The sequence below is a fragment of the Melanotaenia boesemani genome, chromosome 2 (genome assembly GCF_017639745.1).
Source record: "Melanotaenia boesemani isolate fMelBoe1 chromosome 2, fMelBoe1.pri, whole genome shotgun sequence".
In the NCBI taxonomy this organism is placed as follows: Eukaryota; Metazoa; Chordata; class Actinopteri; order Atheriniformes; family Melanotaeniidae; genus Melanotaenia; species Melanotaenia boesemani.
In genome coordinates, this window is record NC_055683.1 from 33095204 (window position 1) to 33108393 (window position 13190).

Genomic DNA, 13190 nt, shown 5'->3' on the forward strand with positions numbered 1-13190 from the left:
CTGCTGGGGAGGTAGATTCATCTTTTAATGTAAATCAGAGTGCAGTCTCATCTCACAAACAGCTCATTTTACTTTTAGATCCAATCCTGATTGAAAGAACAGAGGTGACTTCAGAAGCTTGCAGAATGTGAAGACTTTTTTTTCTCTTTAATGGACACACACTGGAAATCCAGTCATTTTAGCATTTAAAAAATGATCACCTTTCCTTAAATCATGCTTATTTTCTTGCAAACTTTTTTTTTTTAATGATTCTTAGTTATTGTTTAGATGTTCAGTAACTTTCTCCTGTTAACCTTCAATGTTTAGTGAGTTTGCAAGATATGTTGAAACAAAAACTGCACACAAACACAGAATATCACCTGCATTTTCTGGTATATGAACTCACACAGACAAAAGTCCCACCAGTGATGCTTACACTACATGAAATTTCCCACAAGAGACCTCAGTCTCTGCTGTGTCGTGACAGTCAGAAAAAGCAGTGGGTGTCTGAATGGACTGACGTGACAATAAAACTCCACAGCAGGTGTTTTTACTCTAGTTTGAAAAAAAAAAGGACCAAATCACGTGTCTACCACTGACAGCTCATAAATGCATAATTCTTATGCCCTGTGGGGTCGACTCCTCCTTTACCAAACTGTTCTTGCTGACACGTCTGTTATTTTAAAGCTGTCTAAACAGATTGTACAACAGGTACAGGTAACAGCTGGCTGCTTTGTAAGGAATCTATGTGAAAAGATGAGAAATTCCATTCTTTATTTTTACTTTTTTTTTTACTTGTTCTGTATTTCCAACCCCCTTATCTTTGGTTATGTCTGTTTTGAGTAAAAAAAAAAAAAAAAAAAAAAGAAAATGCACAGTGTGAGTTTAAAATCCACAAACATCACCTCTTTCTCTTGCCTCACTAAAATGAAAATGTATTGCACCTTTATTGGGCCTGTTCTAGAAACCCATCCATATGTAGCCATTGTGGTTTGTTTGCAAAGCGGCACGGAGGCTGGAGGTTTTTTCTCAGTGCAGACATGCTCTCAGCCCTGCGGAGGGGGAAATGCACTGGTGTGGAATAGAGAGCTTTTTAAAAGCCTGTGAATAAAAGCTTTGACATCCCCTCTGCCCTGTATCCCAGTCATTCCCATCTTCTGTTTTCTCCAGCCGCCCTCACGCCACTGTTTCTACCAGAGCTTGTTGAGATGCAGTGAACACAATTAGGCCCAATGTAATGAAATCACACAGCTCTGGTTAATGGAGACGCTGGTGAGTGGGGTCAGTGAGTGTGTGTGTTAGTGTGAGTGACGTGAACCGAGGCAGCTGTCTGACCTTTCTTTTATGTTCTCTGATGTACCCACAGCCTTGTCTTTGTCTATAACATGAGGTCTCCAGATTATACAATGACAAATTACACAATACAGGAAGATCTTTAGTTCAAGTGTATAAACCCTCTAAGAATCTTATATTTCTTATCTCATAAATATAAAGTATTTATTTGACAGAGATATTACAGTAGATTGGAGTGTCTCTGCTACATTTTCTTGATTAACCTCATGAAAAATAGTGTTTAGTCTGGCTGATGGAAATAAAAATATTGAATGTACCTCTCTCTGCCAAGAATAGCAGCAAGCAAATTACTTTAAATATGACACTTAGTTCACTGCTAATCTTAACGTTGTAAGTTATTTTTCCATTGCACACTGAATAATAAATCTAGTTTTAAAAAAAAGCGTGAAGAACAACCCACTAAAAAACACATTACAGTGAGCTTAACACATTACACTTGGCACAACCTTATCCAGCAACACCTCGGTGCAGAATCAAATAGATTAAATACTCATTGACATTTAATTCCTGGATCACATCATCATAAGCTGCTGACTCCCAGTTGTTGCAGCCTGAGACAAACTGCAGTTTCATTACTCTGTACTGTAGATGTCAAGACCTAACATGTGGGATCAGAGATGGCCTGAATCAGAATTCAAACTTCCACCTCGGGATATTCAAGTGGGTCTTGAATGCTGTGATCGTGAGCAGTAAATCAGGTAAATAATGAAACGGGTTCAAACAAGCAGCAACAGAGGCACAAGACCAGATTAATGGACTTAATGGGGTGGATATATAGCACAGCAGCTCTAAGCAGGGGTTTGGAGCTGCAGGGACGTGTAAGGTCAAACAGCATGTACCTTTCTTAATAAAAGCCTACAACATCCCTGTGTTCCACACTGTGAACAAGCTCCACACTCTCTCTGTATTGTTTTTAAAAAAAAACATAAAGAACCAACTTTAGGTGATTAATATATAATTTATTCTTCATCTTTAAGCATGTATTTATGTTTTCCCTTTTAGCTTTGATTTCTAGTAACTGTATTCTCTGAGGATGATGCTCTCAAATAAACATCTCATGTTGACAATGTGGACTGTAGCAAAATGGATTTTGATGTGTAGAGTTTTACAACCTCAAATTCTAAAAAGTTGATAGATTAAGTAAAATGCTGATAAAAACTGACTTGCAACTCTTAGAAATTATTTTTTTGTTTGGATAAAAGTTGACCATAAAAGTCACTTTGCAGTGAGGGAATCAGTTGCTGGACCTTTAGGAGAAGAAATATATTCTCACCATTCTGCAGCAACAAAGACTTTTAGTTTTCACATCAATCAGAGGTCTAACGCTACGTGCACACTGCAGGCTGAAGTGACCCAAATCCGATTTTTTTTTTGCCCCTATGTGACCTGTATCTGATCTTTTCAAAACAGTTTGAATGACACAGATCCGATTTTTTCAAATGCGACCCAGGCCACTTGGACATGTGGTTCTAAATCCGATTCGTATCTGATCTTTTGCCATGCGACGGCCAGGTCTCATTAATCAGGCCTACATGTCATACAGGACATTGTTTATAAACTCTTATCTGTAAAGGCGCTCACATCACTCTCCCACCACTCCTGGCTGCAACTCCGTACCCACACGTTTCTCTGTACAGATGTTGCTGCCACTGCTCCACAAAAAGCCATGACACAAATCTGTCTCTCCTCTTTGTAATCTCCTCCAAAACGATGCCATTGAAAATGTGCTGGCTACGGTTGGACAATAACTTTAAAACTGCAACATACCTCCCTCCGCTGTTACCGCAAACACAAAGACATCACACAAACGCTCCCCATCACATTATCGTGTCTTCTACGCATGCAGGACACTTTTGGTGTGTTTAAGGTTCATACAGGAGATCACATGCAAGTCACATTTAATTGGAAATGTGAATGGACTCTGAAAAATATCAGATTTCACAAAAAAATCTGAATTGAGCATTATGCCCTGCAGTATGAACCTAGCCTAACAGAGTATCATCCAAAATGTAATTAGTGTTGTGACGACTCCTTTACTTATTATACCCTCCTGTGGATGCATGTGCAAAGATGGCGAAAAGTCCCGTTATTAAGGTTAGCACTATGTTGTCATTATTCTCATGACGAAAAGAATAATGATACACACTCTGATGAGGCAAACAAACAGTTTTTTAAACTGTTTCCCCTGACATCCTGTCTGGAGTTCTTTAAAATGGCAGATTTAAAGACTTTCAGTGACCAAAAAAACTGTCTGTAGTGGATGATAGAATTAAATCCACAGGAGAGAAACAGTGTTTGTAAAAGAATCTGTGTTCATGTGGATAAAGTCTGAGTGTATTTGACTTTGCCTTGAATGTTTTTTTTAACTGATGGTGTGAGTGTAGCAGTTGACTGAGGATTGATGGAAAGAAAGAAATATACTTCCTGGGCACTGTTGTTTTGCTGTTCATTCTCTGCAGTAGTTGACATTTGACGGAGATGCTGCTGCTTGTATGTTTACTTGGAAGCTTGTTTTGTAAGCCTGACCAACCACAGAGCTCAGCAGTGCTTTACGCTGTTGGTACAGTTTATGTACAAACGTTCCTTGTTTTTACACTCAACCAATCTATTAGTGTGTATATGTGAGTGTCGGATGTAAGTGATGTGTTGCAGCATATTGCTCAGGTCTCTGTCCGCCCCTCATCCTTCACCTCAGCCTCCAACAGCAATGCAGCAGCAGCCCTGGACTGGGCTGGCTTTGGGTTACTGGGTCTTCTGGGGTATCAGTTAACTGGCAACCATGGAGGTGAGCAAGGCTCTTAACACTGATCCACATGCTTTTTAATCAAAACTTCCTGTGCAAATTGCAGTGTGAAAGAATAAGATTAGATCACTGCTTTGATCTCTTAAAGTTAATTTAGCTCTTCCTGCCAGATCACACATACATGTAAACACACACACAAGAAGTTGCATATGGGAACTGTACATTGACCTCTGCAGCCATCTGAACCTCTTAAAAAGAGTTATGATCCTTTTTCTAACACTCGAACCACAAAGACTGTTCTAATGTTTCAGAAACCCCTGCTGGTAATAACATCACATATTCATGTGTGTGTACTCAAACTTAGGTGATCACTACACAAATGCATCTAACAGCTCCTCAGTTGTAAAAATTGGCTCCAGACCAAAACCATTATTAAAGTCTTTACATTAAAGCTCCACATATGGCTTCACCCAGGAATGATTTGTGTGTGAGAGAGTGTCAGATCCTATTAAACACTTGAGAAAAAAAATTATTCAAGAAAATAAAAAAATAGCAATGTAGTGAATTGAACCCAGGATTCTGGTCACATGACACCTGAAAGGTTTTAGATCCAATGTTGGACACATAAGAGAAACCACAAGACATACCTGACAGCTTTCTCGTTGCTATGGTGTCTGATAGGTGTGTTTTTCTGGCTGACTTTGCTTCCCTGAGTCAACCAAATACTGAAAACTAACCAACAATAACACAAAAGAAATAAACTTTCTCTATTTTGATTATGATCCACACACATGTGATGCCGAAGCAACCTTATACAAACCACAAAATGTATTTGCAAATGCGATGCCACCCAGCACTTGAGTGCACCACTGAAACTCATCTGTAGTCCATTAAGCAGCCTCTTCAGGAGGACTACTTAAGTTTCATGGAAAACTTCTGTCAGAGCTTGTTTGCTGTAAACTGGCTGTTCCCTTTTTGAATTAAACAAATATTTTAAAAGTACTCTGAGTGCATTACAGGTATCAACAATGGAGACAGTGGCCACACAACTAACAAGCAAATGAAGCACATAAAAGGGATCAAAAACAAATTAGGAGAGAATTTAATCTCTCTAGTAGAAGCTTTTTGTTTTGCAGGAATCCAGGAAGCCTAAACAGAAAAGCAAGAGATAAGTGAAAAAGTGGTAAAAGAAAGAGTGGTGGATGGAGAGGTAATGTAAGAAGGGAGACCACAGGAGTGCAGGAGGGATGAGCAGCAGTTTGGGAAGATAGGACACAGAGGATGATTCCTTCCCTGTGACGGACTGTCCGGATTAATCACGAGGTGGATGAAACACCATCCAGTTTAAACTAATGGGGAGGGAATTTATGGTAACACTTAAAGAATGAGATCAATAAGAGCAGTGCTTCCAGCACAGAGGAGAAGGAGGAGCTCAGAGTCGATATCAGCCAACAGGATCAGTTACATTTCAGAGATAGCAGGTCAACAGTCAGAGGAGAAGAAAACTAAGAGGTCAATACTGTTACCTCTTACCTTGTGACAGGTGTGATCAGTCTCATGAATGTGCAATCAATCCTTTCACAGAATTCAAGCATGAGCTCAATCATAATTCATTCATTCATTATCTGTACCGTTTGATCCATTACAGGTCGCGGGTAAGCTGGAGCCTATCCCAGAATTTTAGCACGTGAGAGGCAGGTTCACCCTGGACAGGTCACCAGTCCATCGCAAGGCCAACACAGAGAGACAACCATTCACACACACACTCACTCCTAGGAAAAGAGTCACCAGTTAACCCAACCAATTAATCTTAATTGTGAATGAAAGTAATATTCTAACAAAAGTCTCCAAGGTGAAGCAATACATCAGATGGGAAGAAAACTCCTTGTTCACTGCCACTCCAAGCTCTACAGGCTCCTAAAATCAACTTTTTTCCCCCATTGAAACAGATGAAAACACTCACATTTTCTAAGTTTCACAAACTTCAGTTTCCTCAGAGGCGATGTGGTTATAGGGCTGCTGCTTTATGGGGGACAGACATACAACTTTAACACATTTTATGCATCCACCATGTAATGTGCTGCCATGTTGTGACTTAACATATTTAGACTATATTGTCTTTCATCTAATTCCCTTTTCAGTAATAAACCAAAACTAGAACTCATTCCCTATCTTCTGAATAATTTCAAAGCCTAAATTAACCCATCAGAGTTTGCATTTGCATTTTAGCCCATTTTTACCTTTTAACTGGTAAAAGCTGTTCTTTGGGTCTGTCTTAGGTGTCCTGTAAAACATATCCATTAACAAATGTTTGAAATAAGAACAGAAATGTGCCGTCTCCTTAGTAACCGATTGTTGTTTCACTTTTTGTCACAGAAATAATTGAATTTCCTTGAATTATTCAGCTGAAAGAACTATGAGATAATCATAAAAATAAAATAATTTTATGAATAAACAAATAAAAACATACACACAAAAAAAAACCCTGAAAAAAATTCTAATACTTAATTGTAATTAAAATGTCAATAATTGTATGGAGCGTTACACAACACTGTTAGAAGGTTTTTGGCCAGCAAAGCTCATGAAGTTGCACAACATGGATCAGATAAAGTATCACCAAATGTTTTATTTTAACCAGTTCAGCATGAATAATCAAAAACCAATGCTGAAAAGAATTTTATGAGGTCAGAAGCTTCCACATTCATCTGGGAATATGGAGTATTCAGTATTTGTACAATTTATGGGAACCACAGAAACTTCCAGACAGCCAACCGAGAGCAGAAACCTAGTTACAGACGGACCGTTTTCCCTTTAAAATGCTAAGTTTATATAATCGCCTTATAAAAATGGCAAACAGGCCAACGTGCAGCCAGTGGTTACAGCCGTGTAAAACCTGCTTCATGTCAGAATCATACCATCACCCCTACAACCCTTTTCTTTCTAAATCTGATTTTCTTAAGACCCCCCAACATATATTGTGCTGAAAGAAGCTCAATGGTCTTATGATTCAAAGTGATATCAAAGTTAATCAAGTTATTCAAAGTTTGTGTTTCACACAAACATATTTTCAGGTTTTTAACAATGATTATTTGGGGTGTTTCTTTGATGTCCACAGTAAAAAGCCCTCTGGTTTTTTTAATGCAATGGACTGTGATATTTATACAGCGGGGTAAAAGATTAGAGCCTGCTTTTTATTTTTCTCCACACTCTGTCCCAACATATCTATTTTTTCTTTTCCTTTTACTTCACTGTGAACCAAAATCTTAAACTTATTGACACAATGGAATGAAATCTCAACTGAACACATTGATCTCATCATAACTCAGCTTCTCTTTCCAAAATAAACTGCATTTCCATTTTCTTTACACGTCCTTAAGATAGTTATCATACTTGAACATCTGTTTGACTTGATTTATATTTGTCAATCAATAAAACCCCTTAAATTAAATATTACTTAATTAGTTACTATAAGAATCACAGCCATTTCTCATCGGTGTGTGAACATAATGGATTTGGGTTTGCATGATCTCTTGAGAGCATAGTAATATACAGTATTGTATAGTAAAAGAGTGCTTTGTTTGAAAAGTTAATTAAATGAACAAAAAGTTAATTTTTCTGTATGTGGGATTAAAAAAAAAAAAAAAAAAAAAAGATAAGCACTGGAGCTCTGTACAGTTTGATACTAAAAGTTAGTTTAGTATCTTCAGATGTCTGATTTAAATTAAATTATGATGCACACATGGAAAATGTCAATGTCACCAACGCACAACAATGAAGCTATTGTACACGAATATTGCAGTTCTCTGGAAAAGTGTTTGAGAAAACAACTGCCATGAGGGAAAAGGTGTGAAGCTCTGAAGAGAAACAGTGTGGTTGCTTATTTCCTCAGGTTTCACAGCTGGCTATGAATCTTTGCACCCGGTGGGTCACTTGACCAGAAAAGACCAGCGGATGTTACTGTGGTACAGCATGACTCCTGCAATTCTTTTTAATTTAAGCTTTTTTTAGCCTTTTTCAATGACTATCTTGGTCTTTAAGAGTACTTGTGCTCTACAAGTGAACTTTAATTTATGAGCTAGTTTGATAGGTTAATGCTTTTCATGCATACACCTTGTAGAATGATATAAAGTGAGGTTGAATTAGGGATCAGGCTGTAAAGCTTTACGCAGAAACTGGAAACAAGAAAACATGAGCACCGTTTCACAAGGGGGGGGTTACCTGTCTGTCTCTCTGCAGTCTGGCATGTGTTCAGCTTTAGTTTAGGAAGGCTGAGACCTGCTGTCCTTGTGATCGAGTGTGTTGAGCACTGGGGGAGGAAAGGGCGATGACAGCATTTAATCCCTTTGTGGCACAGGCCGGCTGTCCACACCACCAACCCTGTGTTTAAAGAAAAAAAAGATGATGAGATCAAACTCTTAACCTTGCAACTGAGCATGAAGACAAGAATGCTTTGGAGACGGGAAGCTGAGAAGAGGGTAGTGAAGTACATGCACGTGGGAGTGAAAACACTGGAGTGGATGTCTGGATGGACACCAGGATTATGATGTCATGACTAACATCTTGAGAAACTTCTTACTACTTTCAGTGTAACTTTACTGCAGTATTTCTAGATCCCTGGTTTAACCGGGCTGTACTGTACAATGTTATGCCCTGCTGGAGATTTGCAATGCCTGTTTTATTTTATAATGCAAAATTCTTATTACAAGAGTTTGGCCCAGACGGGGGCCACTCTGGGAAAGCCATTAAGAGGTGTGTTTGAGCTGAGCCAGCCTTTGTGGTTACAGTAGGGTAGGGCTTGGTCTAATGACTGGAGCGGCCTGACTCTGCACTGTAATGAAGCAAAAACTACTTAATCTTCAGCCTGACTTTATAAGGTGTCCTTTCAACCCCAGTGGAGGTGGAATAAGTGTAACACTAAAATGACAAATCCTTATAAAGAACTACATTTTCACTGACCAAACCAGGCAGAGCAGACTGCCTGCTGACATGCAACACTCAGCTTATAAAGGTCAGACTGCTTGTAGCCTCATTATGGAAGCTACTCATTTTGTTGTTACACAAGATGTGGCAACCGATGGTAACAAGGATTTGGTTGCAAATCCTCTAATTGTTGGAAAAATGGTGCAGCAGAGAGGGCTAGAGAAGGGTGGAGGTAGGGTGACAAGGGGAGCTGCAATTATAGGAGTGAAAGACCACCAACGCAGCTGCAACCAAAACTCTTGCAACTTAGTTTCAGCAACAATGAGTAAATGACACAGGCAGACTGTAAATTAAGTCATACAAACCTGTTTTGGGTGGGCACTCTGATGATTAGCTTAGCTCACCCTCTCCAACTCCATGACAAAATATGCTTCTGTATAACAGAATAGTAAGAAAGGATTTTTTTTTCAATATAATCACCTAGGTTCCAAGTTCAACTATCTTTTTTTAAGCATTCAGTTATTCAGACGTGGGTCACTTTTATATCACTGTTTCCTATGGCTTCCCACAGATACTGATATAAACCACAACATACTGCAGACTGAAATAACTACAGAATATGCCATTCCCAAGAGACTGGACTATAAACGGGGCATGTATATTGCTTCTTTCTATGGCCAAGCGTATCGAATGTGTGGTATGATGAAGAATTTTGTCATTCATTTCTCCATTTTTTTTTTAATGCTGCTTATTCCAATTCAGGGTTGTAGAGAAGCTGGAGCCTGTCCCAGCAGTTACTAGTCAAGAGGCAGGGTGTACCCTGGACAGGTCACCAGTCCATCACATGGCCAAAACAAAGAGACAAACCTCCACTCCAGTAAACCTAACATGCATGTCTTTGGACAGTGTACTGAGGTAGAACATGCAAACTTCACACAGTGGAAAGATAAGCTTGTTTACATGATTAAAACATGGAGATACATGTTTAATATTTGAATGTGCACCAAAAATCTGCTGGAATGCATGAACAAATGAGCTCAATCAGTAAAAAAAACATCAGAAACAAGAGCACTGGTTTTGACCAGGTACAATTTAGCAAATGGTGCAACCGTTGCATCATTTACAGGATCACTGGGTTGTGTCCAAAAACGGTCTTCTGTGATGAGCCTACTTTATTGTATTTTACAAACAAGTCCTTATGGATTAGTGAACCACAGTGTGTGTGAGTTTGGACACAACCCAAAGATTTTCATTTCATATATGTGTAAGCTGTAGCAGAAAACGTCTTTACTGTGAAACAATGATACTAGTGCGCTCTAAATCCACATGTCAAACAAATGCAAAAATGAGAGTCCTCATATCAAACTTTGATAGAGGAGGCTAATCTAAAATCCCAGATACATAAAATAACCCACACTTACATCATTTGGATAAATTGCTGATAGATATACTGTGCTACTGAAACTCCTCTGGGAACCATTGTAATTAATACTGGTCATTTCCTTCCTTGATGGAGAAAGGACCGAGCACAACCTTTGTTCTCTGCATCGCCAGTCTGCCTTTAATGATGTCTGCGCTGCTTATTTAACTAATCACTGTTTTTCTATGATGGTAACTCTACCTTTAGCCAGACTTTTCTCTCATGGCTGCCATTTTTTACTTTGTATTTGGAGTGCCGCCAGGAGAGCAGGAATTGAAAACTATTAATATGTTTACTTAAATCACAGAAAGCTGATTGATACTTTGATTGATTGAGTCAGAGGCCAATTACATGAATCAAAAGATCAGCGCTATGTAAACAGTGTAAACAACCCATTACCTCTGAGCCTTTCCTTCCTCGTAACTACTAATACAGGTCGTCTTTTTCACAGTTGCAAGCTATATCCTGTTGTGTTAGGATTGGTCCAAAGCCAAGTGCTGGCCCACAGGCAACCCTCAAAATGACCTAATGTGACCTTTCTAATGGGGAAGGGCATTGAAGAATGGACACGGAGAGTGGTTCTCCATCATGGCAGAGAAAATAAAGAGGAAGGAAGTGACAACTTGGAAAGAGTTGATGCTTCCCATATGTCCGTGTCACTGGTGCTTGTTTATAATCACGGTGTAGCTTGGAGACGTGCACGCAAGACAAATTCTAAAATAAACCAATCCCGGCTTCCACTGACGACTACTAATACACATAAGAAATGAATGAAAAAATGATGAGCAGAGGAGACGCCTGTTGTGACGTCTTACCCTGGAGGAAGCTAGATGAAGTCATACCTGCATACATTAACTGTGATGTATAAATATCACCATAGTAACACATCAAATTTTGGTGGCAACCGTCTTGTCAAACACCAACAGGAGTAGGACACTGAGTGACGGGGGTTAAAATGCATGCAGATATTATCAGAGGAGAAAACCAGTCAAGGTTAATGGTAGCATTAACCTTGACCGGTTTCCTCCAATAGTCCTCATGCTAGAAGAGATAGTGTTAAATGTGTTTTCATTGCTTCAATCCTTCACCAGTAAACTTGAACAAGAAATTTCCCTTTTGATGAAGAACTGCTTATATAAGCTGACACAGACAATTCATAACAAATACTTCAGTAGTGACACAAGGACTTAGCAATGGACTAAATTAGGTTTTCCAAGCACCATTGCATACCACATAGCTTTACCGCCCATATGGTGTGTGTGTAGAGGTCACTCTTCACTGTTAATAATCTCAAAGGGTTATTGCCTGAGTTTGTCACTCACAGAGCCATCACAAAGCATTATAAGTGATATAATGCTAAACATATGTTAAGCATATCATTTAAGCTGCAGTCTGAGTTTTACACTGTTGATTGCATTGCTTTGGGACACTAAGGACTGACTGGCTGCAGAGTTTATACTCACTAGACTACAATACCGCTCATGCAGTTGATTGTTAGAAAACTTCAAACCGGACCTGTAACTTGTTTCACAACAGCTGGTTGTATCACATGGTCTCCCCTGACAGGTATAGTTTACTGAATGCCAAGAAACAGTAAATATTCAGCTCTATTTATTCTGAGCACATGCAAGAATAAATGGGGGGGGGGGGGGGGGGGGGGGGTTCATGGATCAAGATTGAGCTCTCATAGTTTTGGTCTGATCAACACTTTTTCAAGAGGTCATTAAGAGGTCACTGAGTGACAGAGAAGGTTTTGACTCTCAGTGGAATCGCAGCATAAGAAAAGGTTTTAAATCACTGGAACGTACATATTTAATTTGGATGCTTATCCATGTCCTATTTTTTTCCATCACTTATCTGGGTTGGGTTACAGCCACAAGTAGAAAATGTTGGAAAGGGAACCAGATACCCAAACCACCTCAACTGGCCTTTTCTAAAACAGAGAGACAACGGCCTTACTTGTTGAGTTTGACTCCTGACACAAAATGTTAGCTCAGACAGCCTTTAGAGGAAGTTCATTTTCACCTTTACACCATATCTATGATCTGTCCCCCCCACTCATTACCAAATGCTTAAGGCCTTATAAGAAGGTTGTAAAGAAGCTTCATCTATCAGCTGATAGTACTGAAATGTACTGCAAATGTAGCACCAGTCCACTTGTAAACCTCCTGTGTGTTCCTCAACTCATCAATGTCACACCCAGTCTCTTAAGCTCCTTCATTGAAGGCAACAAGCTATCCCCAGGTGGGGAGGCCATACCATGTTAGCATGTCTAATTTTTCATTACAACTAAAAACTAACCAATTGTGAACTAAAAGTGTGAACTAAATGACAAAGAGTAGCTGTAATGGAGACCATCATACAGCTGGAAAGAGATCTAACTTCTGGCAATGCAAAGCTCAAACCACCAGCAGCAACAGGCCTGATACACCATACTTATGAAGGACCCGCTATAACACACTATACAGGATGGATGATGTTCTGCCTTATCCACTGTGTCCAGTAACTTGTTGGCCAAATGCACTTGCAATGTCCAGTATTCTCTTTGTTTCAACTTCAGCTAGGTATTTTATTCTTTATTTTGTTTGCTATTATGTATTTTATATTTATTATTTATTTATTCAATATTTAACAAATTACTTTTTTCAACTTATTTTTCTTATTTCTTATTATTCTTATTATTTCTCTTATTACTTTTATTTTTTTTAATTAAATTGTAAATCAATTTAGGTGTTAGGGGGTTGAGGAAGTAAGAAGCTAGACTAGTCCTGTACA

General features: G+C 39.0%; 1 long non-coding RNA gene across 2 annotated transcripts in view; it reads right to left on the minus strand.

Moving 5' to 3' along the window:
- Window positions 1-13190, minus strand: part of LOC121632772 — a 74136-nt gene that overhangs the window by 21916 nt on the left and 39030 nt on the right. For both annotated transcript variants that reach the window (XR_006008967.1, XR_006008965.1), the window contains 2 exons: window positions 9361-9428; window positions 8294-8452 (listed from right to left, as the gene is read on the minus strand). This is a non-coding gene — a long non-coding RNA (uncharacterized LOC121632772). The remainder of the gene's footprint in view (window positions 1-8293; window positions 8453-9360; window positions 9429-13190) is intronic.